General features: G+C 52.1%; 1 protein-coding gene across 2 annotated transcripts in view; it reads left to right on the top strand.

The window, feature by feature from the left end:
- Nucleotides 1-22,499, top strand: part of TSPAN18 (tetraspanin 18) — a 182,893-nt gene that overhangs the window by 114,286 nt on the left and 46,108 nt on the right. For both annotated transcript variants that reach the window (XM_060159346.1, XM_060159345.1), the window contains exon 3: nt 4,986-5,127. The gene's annotated coding sequence lies outside the window, so the exon portion shown is untranslated. The remainder of the gene's footprint in view (nt 1-4,985; nt 5,128-22,499) is intronic.

The raw sequence follows: 22,499 nt of genomic DNA, 5'->3' as shown, positions 1-22,499 counted from the left end.
TTCCTTTCTTTATGACTTCTCAAAGGCTCATTCATGAGCCATGAGAACCCAAGCTAAAATCAGTAGCATTTATTTGCAGACAGAGAAATTGCAGATTCTTGGAGCTGCTGGGCATTGCAATTCATTCTTGTATTTTAAGATTTTATGTTTATATTTATGGACTGCCATTAGGTAACGTGGATGCATCCTGAAGGTTGATTTTTTTAATTAACTCATTTTACTTATTAGTTCACATATATAGCTTGGGTTTAATAAGCATATGGCACAAAAGTCATCAAACAGCCCTTCTCTTTAGCAATATTTTAAAATCAAGACTCTTTTCTGAGTCATCCCACGTTTATTTGCTCATAATTTGCTTCTCTTACGATTTGAGGCCCAGTGACTGCCAATTCCAGCCACTTGTTTGACTTTGAACTTCAGCGTCCTCACTTGTAATAGGGGAAGGTCACCACTAATTAATAAAAGCAACAAATGCTTACATTGTAGGAAGCAGACATCCAACAATCACTTACTATGTTGAGCGCTTCTCGTATATTATCTGGTTGAATCTCACATCTCTTTGAAGCAGTTTTATTTTTTTCCCTTTATAGGGGAGGAAACTGAGGCCCAGAGAGGTAAACTGGCATGCCTGAGAGCACACGGTGACAGTGGCAGAGCCAGGATGCAAATCCACCATGTCTAAATCCAGTCATCATCCCACATCTGCGTCCCCTGCCCACAACCTGCCGGTTTCATATGCCCCCTACCTTCCCCACCCCTCCAGCATCCCTTTATCCAGCCCCACCATCAGGCCCTGCCCATCCTCCTTCCATCCTCTCATCATTTGTTTCCACTTGCCTGGGCTCCTTGCTGCTTTTCAACCACCTGAAGCACACCTCTGCTCTATGACCTTCAGTGGCTCCCCTTTTTCTATGGATAGAGTTCATCAACCTCGGCCCAGGATTCAAGGACCTTAATCATCCAGCCCCTTCCGATTTCATTTCCCATTCTATCCCTACAGGCAGCCTTGCCTCCTGGTCCTGAATACTCACCTCACACTTGGACACCTCTGTGCCTTTGCTCACCCTGGTCCCTTTGTTCACAGTGCCCTCCTCTCATCCCCATACATTCAAATCTGCCTCCTCCTCCAGGAAGCCTTCCCTGGGGCCCAAGCAGGAAGGGGTCCTTCCCTCCTCTGAACTGAAAGCAATGTGATGAGTCCTCCTAAGCCATCTTGAACTATGGAGACAAGGGCATTGTCACTCTTCCCCATAACAGGAGCTCCTCTGAAGGCAGAGTTGGTGCCTCTCTCATCCCTGGCACCCCCGGAGGCCCCAGTACACAGCAGGTATTCAGTTAATGCTCACCAAATGAGTAAATGCTCCCATTCCTTGAGGTCTCCAGGAAACAGAACTCCTTGTGTCTTCTCTGTGGCATTCAGGGCCAGCCCAATGCAAACCTGGGGAGAGAGTTTGTCCAAGTTCTGTCGACTTCCAACAGCTCTGCCCCGCTCTGTTCCTGCATGCTTCCTTCTGTCTTCCTAGAATGATCACATTCCTTCTTAGTCAGCGACTCGAACGTGAAACCATGAAACCTCTCTCCTCCCATCAAAACTTACCTGTCTTGGGCCCTATTTACTCAGCTTACTGCTACATGAATGGCCTTCTGGTTTCTGGTAAATGAAATCCAGCTGTGATGTTAATAGCGAATCATGGTGAAGAAAAGTAGACACGCAGGGGCCGAGCACACTCCGTATCTGAGCCTGAGGACCCTTTGCTTTATAGATGGGAGACTGAGGCCCAGGGGAGGGGCGAGGGGGACTTACGTAAAGGCGTTGGCTGGATTCCCAGTCATGGCTCTCTAGGGAACTCTACTAATTCCTGGGTTATCTTGGCCACTGGGATTCGAACTACAGCCCTGTCTGTGGGCACGGCACTTTATAGAATGCATGCCTTTTCCCTTAGGTAGTCATCTTAGCAGCTCTGTGAGGGTTCTCTGCGGCTCAGAGAGGCCGGTCGCATGCCCTGATCACACAGCCAGTGGCTAGTGGCTGGAGTACAGGTCCGGCTGGTCCCCAGCGGGTGCGAGGTGCACTCGCTCGCCGGCTTCCCTGCCCGCCGGCAGCAGCCCCGGGTGTATACCAGGCTCAGTCTACAGGATCTGTTCCCGGCTGGGACAGGCATCCCGAGGGACCACGCGGGAGACTAAGTCAAGGAAGAGGCCGAGGGCAGGATGTGCTGCTCTCCTGGGCAGCAGTCAGGGGAGTATGGGATCCGCAGACAAGCGATGCAGGCCAGGCCCGCACAGCAGGACCATGAGCGCAGGCCCAGCTCACAGCCCACAGCGCAGGGCTGCCTGGGTCACCATGGGATGGCAGGGCCTTCTGCCTGCCCACTCCCCTGCCCCACTGGCCACTCGGCCACATCCTCCCCATTCGGCATTTCTGGGCCCGGACTCAGGGCAGCAGCTTCGCTCAGCAGTGAGCCACCCACATTTACAATGTACACACGTTCACGTGCTAAACTCTCCCACCCCTCCCCCGCAGACGTGGGCGTTGCCCACCCTTGCATATCACGTGAGCTCGTTTGCATGCCTTTATGACACAAACGCTCCTGAATTTCTCTCATGCTCCTTCTGTCTTAAACAGTCTAGACAGTGGCACCCCACAGCATCAAGAACTTCTGCTCTTAAATCAACTACGGGGTTCAAATCCAATCGGTGCTATTTAACAACCACGTGTCTGCTCAATGCTTAACCTTTCTGAGCCTCAGTTTCTCATCCATAAAATGGGAATGCTAGCAGTGTTAGGATTAAATGGGAAAATGCGTGGAAAGCACTGACCACAGGACTCTTCCATCTCATTTCCCAGCTGCCTGTCGGGCAGCCTTGGCTCCAGGTGCCCCCCCCCGCAACTGGGTATCTCCAGGCCTCTGCTCACCCAGGCCCCCTGCCCGGAGCGCCCTGCTCTTGTCTCCACACACACACATCTGCCCCCTCCTCCAGGAGGCCTTAACGTGCCTGTGGGTGTCATCAGTGCTGGTGGCATAAGGACACTGGAAGAGAAGGAGCTTTACATTGGCATCTCTGCCTGTGAGCTGGGGGATTCAGAGCTGACTCGGAGACGTTGTCGGGACTGATGCTGTATCCGGCGCCCCCTTTCACAGAGGGAGAAACTAAGGCCCCACGAAGGGGAGGTTGAGCCTGAGCGCTCACAGAGAGTTAGTGCCGTGTTGGGGCTGGAACCCAGAATGCCTGCCTGCGGATCCATGAGGTTCGATGCTGCCACCTCCTCCTAGGAGATGAAGCACCCCCCCACTGCCATGTTAATTGAGGGGGTGGTCTGCTTCTCTCAGCAGGTTTGAGGGAGCGTGGGCTGGGGTGGAAATGAAAGGTGGAAGCTGGGGGTCCCCCTGGTGAGCTTCTTCATCAGCTGTATGTGTGAAGATGAGGCCCAGAGAGGCTGAGACACATCTATCATCCGAACAGGGGCCGAAGCAGGGACCACAGGCAGCCATGGCGAGCCCAGGAGAAAGGCTCAGCCCCACAGCGTGCTGCTAGAAGAACGGTCTCCATCGTCACCTCTTTCCTGCAGCCATTTATTTATTTCTTCATCATACCCTTATTGGGAAAAGCTGAGAACGCCACGCCTCCCGGGGAATCGCCCCCCACCTTCCGCCCTCCCCAGTTCTCACGCACTGGCTGCCGTCTGGTGACATTAGCTCACCAGCGTGCAGAGTGCTAATGACATTTTCCTTTTGCTGGCTGGTGAAATGTGGGCTGGGGTGTGGGGAGCCTGCGGGCAGGTGGGGAGCTGCAGCTGCGGGGAGAGGTAGGTATGCTGGGTTGGGGACCCACCCTGGTGCATGAAGGCAGAGATGGGGATGGACAGCGGGAGCAGCGGGCATGAGTCACTGGTGGCCTTGAGAGAGTTTTGTCTGAAGACTTGCCGAGGGCACAAAGGGGCTCCCCCTGCAGCGCTCACGATACCCTCCCTTGTGTCGCCTCCCTAACATTTATTGAGTGATGGCTGTGAGCCAAATGCTCTGCTGGGACTTCACAGACTTAGGAGTGTCATTTTCACTCCCTGCAATCCTCAACGAGAGATGCTGTTACTATCCCTGTTTTACAGAGGAGGAGACTGATGCTCTGAGAGGACACCTGACTTCCCCAGGGTCTCTCTCTCCTGGAAAGAGTTTGCCCCAACAAGTGACCGAGGCCCCCCTGCCTCCAAGCCCAGGCTCCCGGCCACCGCGGGCACCGCCTCCCATACCTTGTCTGGGCTTGGACGAAGTCAGGAAACAATTCTCCATTCTGGCCTGTGACCAGCATTCACCTGTCAGGCAGGCAGTAGACCTTGTGCCCAGGCTGCTCCAGGGGTGCAAGTCTGTCAACAACAAAGGAGGGTGTGGCCCGGGAGAGAGCACCTGGCCATGATGAGTCAGGAGGGACCTGGGGTTTAGGCCTCACTCTGACACCAACTTGCTCTCTGACTTGGAGCGGGTCACTGCCCCTCTCTGGGTGTCGGTCTCCTCACTGATAAAATGAGGCCATTGGTCTGGCTGGCTGGAGCATCTCAGGAATGCATTTTCACACGAGGAAGAATCTCTCCACCAATGCGTGTGAACTCTCAGAGTTTCCTCCCACTCAGACATATAAAATTTTGTTTCACGTCAAAGCAAATCGGGAAACATTTGTCAAGCCTCCCGCTCTGCAAAGGGCACCATGCTAGACACAGTGGGTGTGACACTTGCGTATTTTTATTCAGGACATACACACACAGGCACATACATATCTTTGTGTCTTGGAATTTTTTGCAAGTTCAGCTGGGACCTAGATGATGCCTCCCCAGTCCTGATGCCCAAGCCCAGGCTCCTTCCGGCTGCCCCTTCACACTCTCTCCTCAGGGCCCGGAGCACATTTCAAAAAAAAAGATGAGACCTCGGGCAGTGTGAGCGATGGCGTCCCCCCCACGAGGCAGTCACAGCTGATTCTGCTTGTCTTGACAGGTGGGCATCTACTGGACAGCCCCGAGCTTGCAGGGACCAGACCTTCCGACCCCATCATCCAAGCTACGTGAACCCTTTGAATTTGAACTTCTAAAAACGTGGGCACAACCTTTTTCCAGACTTCTCGACGCAGGCTACCCAGGTAAGGGAGCTCAGGTGTTCAGCACGGGGTTTTATGCTGCTTTTGCTGTTTTTGTTGTTGCTGATAGCAGCCATCAGAGGACACCCTATCATTCTTTATCGCCCTGTCCTGTTTTATTTCCTTCATTAGCAGGAGAACCCAGTGGTTAAGGCTTTAAAGTCCAACAGACCTGGGTTCAAATCCTGAACCTCCAGTTACTAGCTGTGTGACCTTGGGCAGGTTTCTCAACCTTTCAGTGACGCTGCTTCCTCCCCGGTCAAATAAGGAAGCAACAGCACCCACCTCTTGGGTTTGTGGTGAAGATAAAATGAGGTAATATATGATGAGCGCTTAGAACAGGACACGTAGTAAGCTCAGGGTGCAGTAAGCGTTAGCTGTTCCTAATAGTACTCATGCCAATCCGTAGTTAATTCATCCTCACGTTGATAGGCTGCCTCCTGCACCAGAGTATGGACTCCAGAGGACAGGAGTTTGTCTGTTTTGTTCTTAGTGGAACCCCCAGATCCCAGCAGAGTGAACTGGTTATTATTTGCTGAATGAATGAATGAGTGAGTGAAGCTGTTTTACCTACATTATGCAGAATCCTCAGGACAGTCCTTGAAAGGCCTTGCATTTGTTAGGATAAGCATTTGGTTGCATGTGAACAAAAATGCAAAATAAAAAAGAGACAGGTTGATTTTTCTCTAAGGAAAATTCTGAGCTAGGGGGATTCTTTGATACAAAAACATTAGGGGACTAAGTTCCTTTTGTCCGGAGGCTCTAACCATCGCTTGTCTACATGACCCACGATGGCCCATGCCAGTCTCTCCATTCTGGTCAGCAAGAAGGGGGAAATCAGAAAAGGACAGGGTGCTCCTTCCTTTAAGAGGGTGCATACATCACTTCCTGTCAGGTCCCATTGGCCAGAATGTAGTCATGTGGCATGCCTAGCTGCAAGGGAGGCTGGGAGATAGAGTCTTTATTCTGGGGGACCATCTGCCCAATTATAATTCTCTTACGAAGAAAGGAGGGGCAGTGGATACTGGGCCACCCTCTGCCTTGTCAGATAAGATGACACCGCCACACGTTTTTCATCCTCCCTCCCTTCTTCCTCACCCCCAGTCACCAGTGATCTTTTCACTGCCTCCTTTTCTTTTGCCTTTTCCAGAATGTCATATAATTGGAATCATACAGTAGGTAGCCTTTTCAGACTGGCTTCTTTCACTTAGTAATATGCATTTAAAGTTCCTCCAGGTCTTTTCATGGCTTGAAAACTCGTTCCTTTTTATTGCTAAATAACGTCCCATTGGATGTCTCACAGTTTTTTTGTCCATTCATCTATTGAAGGAAATCTTGGTTATTTCCAGTTTTGGGTGATTATGAATAAAAGTGCTATAAACATTTATGTGCAGGTTTTTGTGTGGACATAAGTTTTCAATCAGTTGGGTAAATATTTAGGAGCATGATTGCTGAATTGTATGGTACGGGTATATTTAGCTGTTTAAGGAACTGCCAAGCTGTCTTCCAAAGTGGCTGCACCATTTTGCATCCACACCAGCAACAAGTGAGAGTTCCTTTTGTGCCATCTCCTCACCACCAGCTGGTGCTGTAAGTTTTGTAGATTTTTGTCCTTCTGTCAGGTATGTAGTGATATGATCCCCACTTTAAAGTTGAGGATCCTGGGCTTCCCTGGTGGCGCAGTGGTTGAGAGTCCGCCTGCCGATGCAAGGGACATGGGTTCGCCCCCCGGTCCGGGAAGATCCCACATGCTGCGGAGTGGCTGGGCCCGTGAGCCATGGCCGCTGAGCCTGCGCGTCCGGAGCCTGTGCTCCACAACGGGAGAGGCCACAGCAGTGAGAGGCCCGTGTACCGCAAAAACAAACAAACAAACAAAAAGATATACAAATGGCCAAACTGCTTAAAAATGCTTTGACAATGACTAGCGTAGTCCAGCGTCCTCATTTGACAAACTGGGAAGGGAGGTCCAGCAAGGGGAAGTGACTTGCCCAGGACCACAGAGTTAGCAGGTATCAGAGCCAGGACCAAACTCAGACTCTGCCCAGCAGGCACTGGTACTGCATGCCTGGATCACTCCAATCAGGCACGTTCTCTATTGTGACCTTAAATCTGTGCTACGGGGAATTCCCTTGTGGTCCAGTGGTTAGAACTCTGCACTTTCACTGCTGAGGGCCCAGGTTTGATCCCTGGTCAGGGAAGTAAGGTCCCACAAGCCACTTGGTGCAGCTCCCCAAAACCCAAAACAAACAAAAAAAACCCCAAAACAACAAACACACACACACACACACACACAAACCCAAAAAACAAAGCAAAACTGTGCTGTGGAGAGAATGTGGCTGATTCCAATCCTGATGGAAGACAGCCTCATGGTTCCCAGGCATTACATGCTCAGGCTGTCACTCCACCTTTTACTTCCATCCTCCATGTTAACCTCAGCCAGGGTCCTGCGGACCTGGGCAGGGAGACAGCTGCCTCTTGGCTTTTGTTAGCAGGTCTTAAACTTTGTGCTGCTTAAGAATCATCTAGGGGGCTTCCCTGGTGGTGCAGTGGTTGAGAGTCCACCTGCCGATGCAGGGGACACGGGTTCGTGCCCCGGTCCGGGAAGATCCTACATGCCACGGAGCGGCTGGGCCCGTGAGCCATGGCCGCTGAGCCTGCGCGTCCAGAGCCTGTGCTCCGCAACGGGAGAGGCCACAACAGTGAGAGGCCCGCGTACCGCAAAAAAAAAAAAAAAAAAGTTGAGGATCCTGAGACTTAGAAAGGACAGCTTGCCCAAGGTGATACAGCAGGTAAGAGATCCAGGAACTTTCCCCACCTGCTTGACAACTGAGCCCAGTCACACCCCACAGCCTCTGCCCATAGCAGGTCTCTCTGAGGCCATGGACCAAAGCCATGGGGTAACTCTTCCCACTGCAAGCTCAGGAGTGACTGGATTCCAGGCCCCTGTTCACTATGTAGTGTCTGTTTCTCCCAGCAGAACTGAAGTCCAGTGAGCAGGACAAGGAGGGGGTGGGGGCAGAGTGAGTGAATTTGAGCCCAGATTGGAGGGGTCTCACTAGGTCAGCCAAAACAGAGCCCTAGGCGGGGCCAGACGGCTGGGAAGGCTAGGGTATAGGCTGCTGGCCTGTGCCCAGTCCTTGGGTCTGAGGGGAAGGCTAGAGCTGCTGCCCAGGTCAGAGGAACCAATGACGGGCCAGATGTGAAGGTTGGCTGCAGGGGGAGACAGGGTGAGGGTGGTGGGGTGCGATGGGGTTATGAGAGGCCAGCCAAAGGCTGAACTGAGGTCAGATGCTGCATTGCTTGGAAGCCAGCACTCAACTCAAACCTGATTAAGCAAGAAGACAGGCAATTTATTCGTTTTTTATTGGTTTCCAATATAGTGGCAACTGGGGGCCTGTTTATTGGTGTCCCAGTTCAGATAATGCCCAGGTCTGTGCCCTCTGCTTCTCTCCTCGTGGGTTTCAGTCCCCAGTAAGCACTCCCCACGTGGCAGTGGGGCAGTGGCCAGCAGCTCCAGACTGACATCCTGCTTATTGCAAATCCAGTGAAAGGAGAGCTGCTTTTTCCCAGGAGTTCCTACAAAAGTCCCAGAGTTGAAGCTTATTTGCTGGCCTTGGGTCACATGACCATCTCTGACGAATCATTGAAACCAGAAGGAGAGACTATGCTGATTGACCAGACTTGGTCAGTGTTGAGGGGTCTGTGTTTGGGGCTGTGTGTATGGGTGGGAGGATTCAGCCTGAAAGTGTCAGAGGGCTGGTACCCCAAAGGGAAAACCAGGTGCTATTTTCAGAAGAAGGAGGAAGGAATGTTGAGCAGACCAAACAACAGCTGCTCCATATCGGAGCCATGGCAGGGGGTAAGGGGGCTGATTTGTCCTGAATGGGTCCTTCCTGTGGCTTGCACCTCGGTTTCAGTGGATCTGGTATCTGAAAGCCTGATTTACACACACACACACACACACACACACACACACACACACACACACACACACACACACACGATGTATCTGCAGGCGATGCTTCACTTTCCAAAAGCATTGCCCCAGGAAGTCCTTCCCATAGTGAGTCCTCGTGTTCCCTAGTGGCCACGCCACTATTTCAGTCACTGCTTATCTGGCCGCTTTGGGTTGTCCTTCACTTGCTGGGAGGGCCTTTTGCTTTCTTTACACCCCACCCTCACCCCCACTCCCTCATCGCTGGGGAAAGTTCCTTGAGCCACTTTAGCACTTATTTGCCCTAAATGACCTCCCTGAAGACCAAGCCTGCCCTCAGCCACTGCCTTCCTGGGGCCTCTCCGAGGGAAGGGGAAGGAAAGGAGGCCGTCACTGGTCAAGCAGGAGCGGCCCCAAGAGTCCGCTGGTTTGCAGGCCAGCCTCATAGCCCCAGCTGACATCCACCGGGAAAGCTCTGTTATGCATTTAGGGTACGGTGTATGATTTCATTTGAAAAAAGATTACTTTGCAGGAAAAAAATGGAAAACCGCAGTGTATGATGCTGCCTCCCAGGCAACTGTGGCCAAGCGCTTTTTAAGATCTGTCCTTTGTTGATTTCGGTCAACCACAAACCTCCTGGCCCTGCACCCATGTCTCTCTCTCTCTCTCTCCCCGTCTCTCTAGCCTGCGAATTCTGCAGCTCTGACTCAGCATGTAGACCAACTCAGCGTTCAGCACCACCCTGCCTTATATGGGATGCTCACTGCTCTTGGGTCAATACGTATTAATTTATTTCTTCAGCCGTTGGCTATTGAGCTTGTACTGTGTGCCAGGCACTGTTTATTTGCTGGGGATTTGGAGTGGGCAAATGGTCGAAAAAGCCGAATGGTCGCTGCCCTCTGGGATCCCTGCTGTCTCCTCTGTGAGATCCACTGAGGGCAGGACACTTCCTCTGGGTGTCTTGCCCCCCACCCCTCATCCAATGCCAAACCATAGCCGGACTTGCTGGATGTTCACCACTTAATTATTTTCCACACTATTTTTTAAAGCCCCCACTTATGACTGATGCTACAGAGATACTAGAATGATTTGGTCCTCACCCTCTAGGACTTAGAGTTTAAGATGCAGCTGGTGATGGGTCCTGGAGAGGGAGGGAAGGCCACAGTTTGAGATCTGTATGCAAACCCAGTCAGGGGTGTGCACGAGTCAACAAAAAGAATAGGCCAACCTCTCCACTCCCAGCCCCTCTCTGTTCATTCAGCAGCTCCTCCGAGACCACCGCTGAGAGCCCCTCAAGGAGCCAGCCTGTTATAAGGGAGACAGGCATGAAAGTAAATTCTGTCATTCAAGGTAGAGAATGGGAGGGTTCAGAGCAGAAATATAAAGGAAGGCTTGGAGGTTCCAAGACCAGATCAAGAGGTCACTTTGGGGTGGTGACAGTGGCGGGAAATCAGGGAAAGCAGTGCATTTGAGCTGGGCTTTGAAAAGTGAGTAGGACATGGGACAGGCGAGGATGCTGGGGGAGGGCATCCCAGGAGGAAGAAACAGTGAGAGCAAAGGCCTGGAGATGGGAGCCCTGGAGCTTGGAAGACTGTGCCGGGCAGGAAGTGAGATGAAGGCAGTCAGCCTCTTCCATGCAGTCCTTCAGGCTTGGCCACACAGGCCTGTGGCCATCTTCAAGGCTGCCTTAAATCACAGGCTAGGTTTGGAGCTGAGTGGCTCTTCTGTTTTCCCTTTAAGCCCAGGAGAGGGAGTTTTGGAGGGGCCCTTTAGAAAAGACAGTGCTGCACAGGGACCGAGAATAATTAATCCTCCCATCTCGAGGTTCTTTACAGAACTTAGAAATCGTTTTCATTTACAGTGTTGCAAGCAGGAGGCCTAGTGGCAGACCCTGGGCTGGAAGTAGGGGCACTCGAATTCTTGTCCCAGCTGTGTTACTGGTGACCTCAGCCTCCCTGAGCTGTAGTTTTTCCTTTGTAAAATGAGGGGTGAGGCCCCTTCCAGCTTTAAACTTTTATTCCAAGTTAGACCTGGGTGCCGATCCCAACTCTGCTAGTACTTCGGCCTTGGCCCTCTGAGCCTCAGTTTTCTCATCTGTAAGTTGGGGGTAATAGTACTCTGTGTCTCACAGGACTTACGTGAAGATTAAATGAAATAACTAAGTGAGATAATGTGCTTGACAGCACGCCTGCCCAGAGGGTCAGTACTTTGTGATAGCACTGATGCTATTGGTGTTATTATTATTTATATTTTCATTTTCATAACTCTGTGGGAGGAGTCCTCAATAGAGTCTTTGTATAGTTGCCTGCAAGGCAGCCTAAGTCCATGTCCCCCAAAATTTGGTGGTGGGGCAGAGAGTCACACCCCTCCCATCTCCAAATGGGGGCAGAGATGCCTTCCTCAAAACCACATTTCTTCATTCATTCATCAAACGTTTATTGAGCACTTGCCATGTGCCGGGACCTCTGAAATGCACGTGGGATCCTGTTGAATGGGGCACCCAAGCTGCCTGCGCTCGGAGCAGTCCGCCTTCTGGCTGGCGCCGTGGACACCGTTGGCCAAAGGAGCTCAGGGCCAGCAGGAGTGCACTGAAATCTGCAGACTGGAGCCCTGGGGAGAAGTCCCACCCTGCCTCCCATCGCTCCTGGGCCTTTGTATAACCCCTTCCTTTCCGTCTTGGGGCTAAGGGATGAAATGCCAGAGATCCCACCATATTTAGCTGGTCTCGCGTTGTCCCTGGACCAGCGAGATGGACTGGACTGCCAAGACCAGGCTCGGCCTTATGCAAACGAAGGCATTCGAGAGAGGAAGCCCACCAGCGAGCATGGACTGCAGGGCTGTGTTTTATTCTCACCGCCTGTAATGTTTGTTTGGATCCGGAATTGCAAAGGGTTTGGGGGTCTTTCTGGAGGATGCAAAGCTGGCAGATTGGAAGGTGCTGAGGGGTCCAATGTGCCTTGTGCTCACCTGGTCCTTTCCTGGTGGCCAAGGGCATCTCCCCCGCTCTGGTCTTCCAGCGTCCAGCACAGAGCTGAGCATGCCAGGGTCTGTAGTCAGGGATTGGTGAAGGGTTAGACAGGTGGGCGGATTACAGTGGATTCACTGTCATACACTCCTTCCTAGCCTTGGTCCAAATTTCCAAGGTGATTGGTGACGCCAGGCCCTGGGTTTGTTTTTCTGTGACAATTTGATTTGGACTCCTGTGCGAAACCAGTGGTTCTCAAGCGGTGGAGTAGATGCGAAACAAATGGCTTTGGGGCCTGTCAGTTTCTCCGTTTCAGTTTCAGGAGGCAGCATAGTGTGTGTCCTGATCTAAGGACGAGACCTTGCCGGCTGTCAGACTCACGAGAGATCACACCCCCGCTCCAAGGCTGGGTGACCTTGGGCACGTTATTTAGTCTCGATCAAATTCTGTTTTCTCATCTAGAAAATGATGGCACTAATAGCTTCCAACCCATAGGGCTGTGATGAGCATTAGATTAGATAATGGGTGTTAAACCGTGGAGCAGCGCTCTGGGAACATGGTAAATGCTCAAGAAAAGATGATGATGATGTAGTTAATGACCCCTTAAGCTAATGGGCCATAAACTTCTCTCTTCCAAACAGATTTTTGCAGACTGCTTTGCATTTTTAAGACAAAAATTATTTTTGAAAGTTATTATTACAGAAGTAACGTGCTCCTTAAAAATTTCAATAATCGGAAAGGATTTAAATTTAAAAGCAAATGTCCCCCAACCCACCCTCTGCCATCTTCCAGCTCTTTCCCTCCACCTCCCCAGCAACGTTCTCTTTGAATGTGGAGCTTCCCAAGTCTGGAACTTTTCTCCTTTTTTTTCTCTTTAAAGAGCAGAAGACAGGTACACAGTCAGGAGGGGACAGTGGTCCTATTGGAGCCATGGCAGCCTGTGTGTCCTTGGCTCCGGTTTGCTCTGAGCCTTGAGGGTCTCCAGTGTTCTGTGTCCTGGAGGCCTGGGGCGGTGGCCTGAGGTGCCACATTCAGGCTAAGCTTGGAGTGAGAGGCTCGTAGACACCATGTCTGGCCATGTGCCCAGGCCCTCTCTTCTGTCACGGTGCCCCAGGGCTCAGTCCAGCCCAAGCTTCCGTGTTCCTGGTGAGACAACTGCTCGTCCCTAGCCACCTTCTGACAGCCTGCACTTCCCTGCCTGTGTCCTCTGCTGCCTTCCAGAGGATTCTGATGCAAGCTCAAGTTTGAGAACAACAGGCAGGTGGCTGGGGTCTAACACTGTGATGCAGCCACACGTAGGAGTGAAGGAACCCACGCTGGAAGGGGGAGGTGCTGGGGAAGGCTTGGATTATGAATGACTTAAAGGTGGACAAAGAAATCTGTGTGTAACTTGGGGGAGGGGAGTGGATTCCTGGCAGAAGGATCAGCCCGTGCAAAGTCCCTGGGGCGTGGTAGAGCCAAAGCATTCAGGGAGCTACAAGTGGTGCTGCTGGAGCGGAGTGAGAAGAGGGCGTGGGGGGAGGGAGGGCATCATCAATAGGCTTCTTGTGCTCTGAGTTTGGGCTTTTCCCCAGGAGCGCTGGGGAGCCATGGAAGGGTTTATGCAGAGGAAAGATAGTGGGGAGGATGGACGGTTGTGTGGGGCCCCTGGACCACAGCAAGTGACAGGCTGTCTTCTGGAGGGCAGGGCTGAGCCTGCAGTGGATGGAGAGAAGACCCTGGAATACCCTGAGTCATGGAGGAGCCCTGCCCTGTTGCTAGAACATTAGGACCTTGAAAGGAGGCTGTAACTGTCTTGTACTGCACTGAGTCTCTGCGTTCATGCCTTCCACCCCCAGAGACTCCAGTTACTGTTTCTGGGGTAGAGGAGACTAAGGTACCCCCTGCATGTCTGGGATCTAGGTCTGAAGTGGAGGCACCAACATAGGTAAGAGCAAACCGAGATTCCTTCTGAGGGTGGAGCAGGATGAAGGCTGGGAGGGGCCGGGAGGGGTCCTAAGGTGGATGACAATGGGGGTCAGGAGGGCCCCTGGCCTCCCCACCTCAGGGCTGGCTTGGGGAGCCCCCTGGAGAGGAGGGGACAGGGGAAGCCCCCAGACCAGCCCCCGCCTCAGAGGCCCCAGCCTCTCTCAGTCTTCCCAGGGCCAGGCAGGAACAAGAAAGGGAGCTGGGGCCTCTCGCAGGCCTGGGGCTCTTGTTTGGGGAGGGGCCTCTGATGAGCTCATCCTGTGGTGAATCAGAGCGGAGAGGATGCTGAGTCCTCGGGGAGGCCAGAACCAGGGAGAGGGAGAGTGGGGTCCCCCCGCGGGGCAGTGGTGGGGCAGGTGTGACTAGGCCGCTGGCTAGAGGGCCAGACAGGGTCCCATTCGCCCAGCTGAGCAGCACCTCTGGGGTGGCAGCTTCTGCTTCCTGTGTCCCCAATCCCGGGGCTAGTTCAGGCTGAAGTGCAGTTGCCTGGAGCCCGGTGATGCCTGCCATGGCCTGGCCTGTGTGTATTCAAGTATCACGTCAGCCCCAAGCAGCAATCCGTGGTGGTGTGTGGCAAGCGCTCAGAGGAGCTGTGGTTCCAGCAGAGGAGGTGCCAGCCAGGCCCTGCCCACCAGGTCCCCTCCCTCCGGGGCTCCGAAATGGCTCAGGCTTTTCTACTTTCCCTCAGTCCAGATTTAACTCTCAAGGAAAATGACCGGCAAGGATGTGTGGCCTCACAAACTAACTGGACTTGGGAGGGCTTTCAAGGTCATCTGTTTGGACTTCTTGAGAGTATTCATTAAGCCTCTGCTTACATACCTCTAGCAATGGGGAGCTCACTACTAAGCAAGAGATCAACATTCATTCCGATCGCTCTGTTTTTCTCCTCCTTTACATAGGCCCTGGGTTCAAATCTTACTTCTGCTACTTCCTGTGTGGCCTCAGGCAAGTGACGTAGCTTCCAGAGCTCTGGTTTCCTTTCATGTTAAATGGGTTTGATAAATGCCCACCTCTCATTTACAAAGAAGTTTAAACCAGACAGATTTACCACCATGAGCAAGTCAGATCTTTCCATAGTGCATAGGCCAGTTGCCCAGACAGGGTTTCTCTGCTGGTCTCCCGGCCCCATGGCCAGTCACATCACCAGGGTGAATGTCCACCCCTCCCTGGCTCGTAGTAGGTGCTCAGCAGATGGTTGGCTGCATCCCCTCCTCCCTCAAGTGGACCCACCGGTGCCTTACAAACAAGGTCAGGCCAAGTCCTCGGCTTTTATCTTAACTCAGAGACCCCGAACCACGAGGTGCCCTGAGCTGCCACCCAGTGCTGGTCACCGAAGGCTTCCAGGAGGCCGGTCTCCTGCAGGCCTCCTCCCTCATGCTCCCTCCCTCGGCCCCTCAGGCTTCTGCAGAATCCCACCTCCTCACATCGCCTGGAGTTCACTGCAGCTTTTAATGAGGTCGGCTGGTGGGTCTGTTCCATTTCCTCACATCTTACAGAGCAAAAGCTAACGAGGAAGTGCCAATGTGAAGCCGCAGGTAGAGGAGACTGGAGGCGACCTCAGGCCTCATGACCTCTGACCTCAACCCACTACTGCCATGCTTCCCACGGGGTGTGGGCATCACCCTCAACCACACCATTGGTTCCTCTGGAATCCTGCTTTATTGGTGGGTGTTTTGTTTTTGTTCTTAACAGCTTTAGAGAGGCAAAATTTATGCACCATAAAATTCTCTAACTTTAAGGGTATGATTCAATGATTTGTAGTAAATTTTCAAAGTTGTGCGACCATCACTACAATCTAGCTTTAGACTATTCCCATCACCCCCAAAAGAAACCTGGTTCCTATTTGCTATCAGTTCCCATTCCCACTCCCTGCCGCAGGCAACAACTAATCTACTCTTCTTGGTCTCTATAAATGTTGCCTTTTCTGGACATTTCATATAAAGGGACTCATGCACCATGTGTGGACTCCTGTTTTTATAGCCTGGTGAAGGTGGGCGGAGACTATGTCCACTCAGTGATGTGCCCATCTTCCCATAGCCAGCCAAGGCCAAGTTGCAAGTGTGCTTTTTTAGAGTTGGAAGAACTCATAAGGACACTGAGTGCAGTTTTTACTTCAGTGCAAGAAAGAAATCCTCTGTACCCAATCCCACACTATGACTCTCTGACATCTGCTTGAATATACCCAGTGTCGAGCAGCTCACTACTCCCCCAGAGACTGAAGGAAACTTGCATATCTTGATCATATGCTAAGTGCCAAGCTTGTTGATGTCTTTTGATCTTTGGTTCCATCCTCTGAGAGGAAATCATTTTAAAGCTGAGGAAATTGCACCTCAGAGGGGTAGAGGCACTCATCCAAAGGTAGGAAGTAGGGGAAACCAGGATTTAAACCTTGGGCCTCTCAGATTTCAGAGAGATATGAGATACTTATCTTTGTATCAGGGTGAACTCTCTCCCTGTAACTGCCACCCGTTGTTTCTAGTTTTGCCAGTAAGACTCACACAGACCACCAACCTGGACATGGGGAGGTGGGAGAGAGAGTTAAGGAAGACTTCTTGGAGGAGGTGATGTCTGAGCTGGGACTTGAAAAATGAGCAGGAATTAACAGGCAGAGCTGGGCGGGAAGAGTTTTTTCCAGGGACTGTTTTAACTGCCAGCCCTTCTAATATTTCACAGCTGCTTGAGGCTGGGGAGAACAGTTGAAAATATCTACTCTTGCTGTTCATTCTTTCCCAAACATCACCAGTAAGTGGTGGTCCAACAACAGTACTTGAATACCTTCAGGGCCGGGGAGCTTACCACCTGACCTGGGAACCTTTTCCATTGAGGAGTTGCTCTGGCTCTAGGCCAGGCTGAAGGTGGCCTCCCAGTAGCCACAATCGCTTGCAGCCACACAGGATGTGGTCAGTCCGTCTTCCCACCACCAGCCTACAGGATGCTGAGCACAGCAGGCAGGTCTTGGAAGCAGCCTAAGCGTCTTGACTGAGATGTACCAAGTTCCTCCATCCATTCTCCTTGATGTAGACTGTCCATGCTGCTCAGGCCTGGCCACTGACCTCTGGGATGCCCAGCGCATGCCCTTGAACTTGGAGGCAGTTTCAAGTAGTGGTTGAGTGTGGACTCAGTAGCCAACACATGGTTCATATCCCAGCTCTGCCACTCCCCCAGGTGTGACCTTGGGACAAGTGCCTTAAGTTCACCATGCCTCACTGTTCATGTGTCAAATAGGATTAAGAATGATATTACACCTTCTTAGTCAGCTAGAGCTGCCATAACAAAATAGCACAGGCTAGGGGCTTAAACAGCAGACATTTATCTTCTCACAGTTCTAGAGTCAAGGCGTCCAAGATCAAGGTGCCAGTGAATCTGATTTCTGGTGAGGCCTCTCTTCCTGGTTTGCAGACAACCACCTTCTCACTGTGTCCTCACATGGCCTTTGCTCTGTGTGTGCACACGGCGGGAGAGAGAGAGAGAGAGAGAGAGAGAGAGAGAGAGAGATCTCGTGCTCTACCTCTTCTTATAGAGACACCAATCCTATTGGATGAGAGGCCCACCCATATGACCTCATTTAACCTTATTCACCTCCCTAAAGGCCATATCTCCAAATACAGTCACACTGAGTCACAACTTCAACATATGAATTTGTGGGGACACAATTCAGTGCATAGCAAGCACCAACCTCAGAGGGTTGCTATGAGATTGAGTAAATGTGTATAGAGCATTAAGAGCAGTGCCTGGAATGCGGTAAGAGCTACACTAGTGGATGCTATTATTGCCACATTTAGCATTAAATTCAGGGGCGGAAGAAACCCCTGTCCATCCTTGCTGTAAGTCTAGACACTGTGAAAACCTAACGAGGGACTTCCCTGGTGGCACAGTGTTAAGAATCCGCCTGCCAATGCAGGGGACACGGGTTTGAGCCCTGGTCTGGGAAGATCCCACATGCTGCAGAGCAACTAAGCCTGTGCACCACAACTACTGAGCCTGCGAGCCACAACTACTGAGCCCGCGTGCCACAACTACTGAAGCCCGCGTGCCTAGAGCCAGTGCTCCACAACAAGAGAAGCCCACACACCACAACGAAGAGTAGCCCCTGCTCGCCGCAACTGGAGAAAGCCTGCACGCAGCAACGAAGACCCAATGTAGCCAAAAATAAATAAATTAATTAATTAAAAAAAAAAACCCTAATGAGTACACACATATAGTAATAGCAGATATTTATGTTCAACCATAAAAAAGAAGGAAATCTCACCATTGCGACAGCGTGGAGGAACCTTGAAAGCATTATGCTAAGTGAAATAAATCAGACAGAAAGACAAATACTGTATGATCTCAGTTATTTGGGGAATCTAGTGGAGCTGAACTCAGGAACTAGAGATCGGATTGGTGCTGGCGGGTCGAGGAAATGAGGAGATGTTGGTCAAGGATACAAACTTCCAGCTAAAAGATTAATGAATTCAGCTGATGTAATGCACAGCACGGTGACGATAGTTAAACACACTGTATTGTATACTTGAAAGTTGCTAAGAGAGTAGATCTTAAATATTCTCACCTTAAAAATGGGGAAAAAAACCCAGCATCTATTTATATCATGCTTACTATACGAGGCTTTCTATGTAAGTGCTTTACATAGCTGATTTAACCCTCACACCAGCCGTATGAGATAGATATTCTTGGTATCCCAGTTGTGCCGTTGAAGACTGAGGCACAGAGGGGTGAAGTGACTTGCCCCAGGTCAAACAGCTGTCAGGCGCCTAGTAAATTAATAGCATACAGTTATTTACTCAAGTAATATTCATTAAGGGCCATCTGACTGTGCTGGGAGCTCAACCCCTGCCCTCCAGGAGTTCACAGGCTGGTGGAGGAGACAGACCCATGGGCAGGTAGTGGCAGTACTGAGTGCTGAGTGCTCTAATGGGGCGAACCCAGGGAGCTGTCATGGAGCTCAAGACATGACATCCGTGCTGTGGCATCTAGCAAGGCCCAGGGAGACACCACGGAGGGCTTCCTGGAGAAAGAAACATTTAAGCTGAGATCAGGAAGAAGGTAGGAGAACAGCCTGAATGAGGAGCTGAGAGTGAGAGTGTGCGGTTGTGGGCTGTTGGAAGCTTCATAAGCTGATAATGTCCATTCTAAGATTTTCCAGTGGTCCTGTGACAGCACAGGGGTTCTTTGGTGGCCCAGGGTCTCTGACATCACAGGGTTTCTACATGGCCTAGACTTCCTGGAGCAGCCCAGCCCCCCGTGGCAACCTAGGGGTTCCACGCCAGTTCAGGGAATCATACGGTGGCCCGGAATTTTTTCTGGCATGCAAGGGACCTGCGTGATCTTGGTGCACAACGACAGCCCAGGGATCTGGAAACTCCCAGGGGCACTGTGGCAGCTTCTGAGGGTCCCAGACATTTTCTGGGGTTTTGTGACCATCCCGGGGATCGTGTGGCATCTCCAGGGTCCTGTAGCCTTGTTCTTTATGGCTTCAGAAAGAATATGCAGACTCATAGTAGGCAAGTCCTTTGGGGAAAAGGAAACAGCCTGGAAGGGTCTATACCTGGAGGCGCATTTGCAAGGCTTAACCAGGCAGCAGGGAGATGTGGCTGGAAGTCCTCTCCCTCCGGAAGCCTGGGGGAGCCAAGGAGTCTGGATTCCTTATGGTTTATTTCCTTCTGGAAAGCTGAAAATTAGCCACTCAGGGAGGTCTGCGGGGAGCACTGTCCTTACTTGCAGGGCTGTGACTTGGAGAGGACCAAGGATGCACCTGTTGCCTGGATACGGAGGTACCGCTCCTCAGAGCCCTCCGAGCAGGTGCATCGTGCAGGGGCCGGAGGCTGCGGCTGCCCACGAGGGGGCTGGCACACCTCCACTTACAGACACCAGCATTAGCCCCTCAATGGGCTCTTGTGAGCTGAGCCTTCCCAGACCGGCATCGCTGGGTTAATCCCAGCCCCACTCACTGCTCCAGGTCAGCTGCAGGACCTGTCTGGGCCTCAGAGCCATGCCTGCAGAATAGGGATGACGCTCCCGCCTGTTTCCCCGGGGGGTGCGGCATCGAGTGGGATGGGGGAGAGCCTTGTATGAAAGCATGAGAACACGATCCTGCTTCACCACGGGCGCTCTGCGCTCCTGGGCGAACTCCTTCATACCACAGGTCCCTCAGTTTCCTCATCTGTAAAACGGGGGTGGGCCTAGCACAGCGTAGGAAACGCAACAGTTTCTCAACCAATGCTAGGTCTACCCCAACTCCTTCACCTCCAACCAGAGACTGCAGCCAGGTATCCTGGGTGTGGGGAAGAGGGTGGTTCTCAAGCAGAAGAGACCATCCGGCCCCAGGAAAGTCAATGGTCTTTGTGCCTTTGCCTCTGAGCAAAACCTCCTTTCTTTTTAACCCTGGGCAGAGCCAACACGAGAGCTACCTTTGTCAGGCACTGGGCTGAGAGTTGGACACTCATGATCTCATGTAGTCCACCCTACAATACTATGAGATAGTCTTAGTGATCCCATTTTACAGACAAGCAAACTGAGGCACAGAGAAGGCAGCTAAGTTGCCCCAGGCCACCTGACAAGAACAGAGCAAGCATTCGTACCCAGGTTTGTCTTGATCGCAAAGCCGGGACACTAATCACCCCTCTTCCCAGGTATCCTAGAAACAGCCAGGGGAGAAAGAGAAAAATGATGAGATGGGAACCAACTGGAGAACTAGTTGAACACTTGGTGCCTGGGTGGGTACATTGTTTGTCCTTCAGGTCTAGGGCTGGCCTGGCTGGGTTTGACCCGGGCTGGCTCCGTGAACCATTTGAGGATCCCCAGCCCTCAACAGACCGGACCTCTCTCCTCTAGTGGCCCATTTTTAGAGAAACTGATGGTGGAGGATGTCAGAGACTCTGGTCTGAACAAGAACCAGTTCTGCCTGCACTTCAAAGGTCTTCTTCTTGGCAGGAGGGAAACAGACATCTCGTAACTGGGAGAGAAGGAGGGGTCTGGCGGCCCAATGACCCATTTTGCTTTTCCAGCCAAGTGGGACTTGGCATCACACAGGAGGGCAGGATTCATTTCCCCCACCCCCACTGTAGCTAGATCTGCCCAGGGGCTGGGGTCTCAGGCCCCATGCAGAAGGGGGAACCCCTCGGGAACCAGCCCCTGTGCCCTAGCCTACATTCTCCCCCGCGGGGCCCCCCAGCCAACAGCCAGCCTCTCTGATGCCACTACCAAATACCAGACCACTTATCAGGCTTTTCCAGGGGACCGGTGTCCCCAAGCAGAGCTCCAAGCCTGCAGTTAGGAAAGCAGCAATGGGCTTAACTTTCTCTGGACCGTGGGCTTTTCAGTGGGGAGATAAGCTTGGTCTGGATTAAGCTGGAGGGTAAAAACTATTTACTCTGAAACAATACTCTGTCTAGGAGCAAATCTGGACCCTGGGGCTTCCGGGGGGTCGGGGTGGCCAGGGGGTCTGCCCGCTCCTGCCAGGTCCCCAGCCGTCTCGCCTCCCTACCCACCGTCAGCCGAGCTGGTTCCACAGCCCAGTTCCCCCCAGCGCTCGCTCTCATTATGGAAGGAAAATGAGAAGAAGCTATAATGTTCAGTGCGTTATTATCTGCAGAGCAGCTGACCTGTGCAATTATCTCCTCCAATCCATATGACTACCTTGGGAGTCGGGCTTACTGACCTCTAAATAGATCTAGACTCAAGTCCCAGCTCAGTCACTTTCTAGTTCTTGACCTTGGGGAAGTGGTTTCATTCCCTGTGAGCCTCAATTTTTCACCTGTAAAATGGGAGTGACAATAGGCGCCTCAGAGTGCGGTCATGATGAGCCATGGTGTTTATAAAATACTGAACCAGGCCCCTGTTCCCAGCAGTGCTTGATAAACGGTAGTTTGTTTTAGGAAATAGTAGTATTTCTGGTAATGTAAGCCTCAAATAGGTGAAATCAGAGCTTTTGTTCAGTGGCAAAGCTGAGATTCAGACTCAAGGCAACAAAGTCCTAGCCCCGTGTGAGCCCGGCCTTCAACCGACCAGCCAGGGAGGGGCCCAGGGCAGGAGCCGGGTGGGCAGGGAGGCCCTGATCGGGGTGGCCTTTCCGACGCAGCCTCAGGGTCCAGAGCGGGAGGAAAGGCCCCAGTGCTTCCTGTCCCCCATCCCCTCGGTGGAAAAACAACTAGACCATTCTCCGCTTCTACTCCCCGTGTTTCACTGCTTTGTGCCCCTGGAGGCTGGGAGAAGAGCACCCTGGCTCATTCCTGAGAACAAAGACGAGGTCAAGGCCATCTCTCCTACAGGGCAGGCTCTGGCTCCAGGGAAGGAGGGGGGAACTGAGAATCAACTAGTGCCTGCACCGACCTCCCCCTCCCCCACTGCCCATGCTGTAAAAGGAGCCCTTCTGGGTTCTAGTGCAAACTTTACTACCGGTGACCTAGCTGTGAGGCCTGTGGAGGCCCCTGCCCCTCTCTGAGCCTCATCCTCTCATCTCCAAAATGAGGGTCTCAGAAATAAACAGAACGTTAGCAGATGCAAACACAT

Source organism: Lagenorhynchus albirostris, chromosome 9 (genome assembly GCF_949774975.1).
Source record: "Lagenorhynchus albirostris chromosome 9, mLagAlb1.1, whole genome shotgun sequence".
Lineage (NCBI taxonomy): Eukaryota > Metazoa > Chordata > Mammalia > Artiodactyla > Delphinidae > Lagenorhynchus > Lagenorhynchus albirostris.
This window is presented reverse-complemented; position numbering and strand designations above follow the sequence as displayed.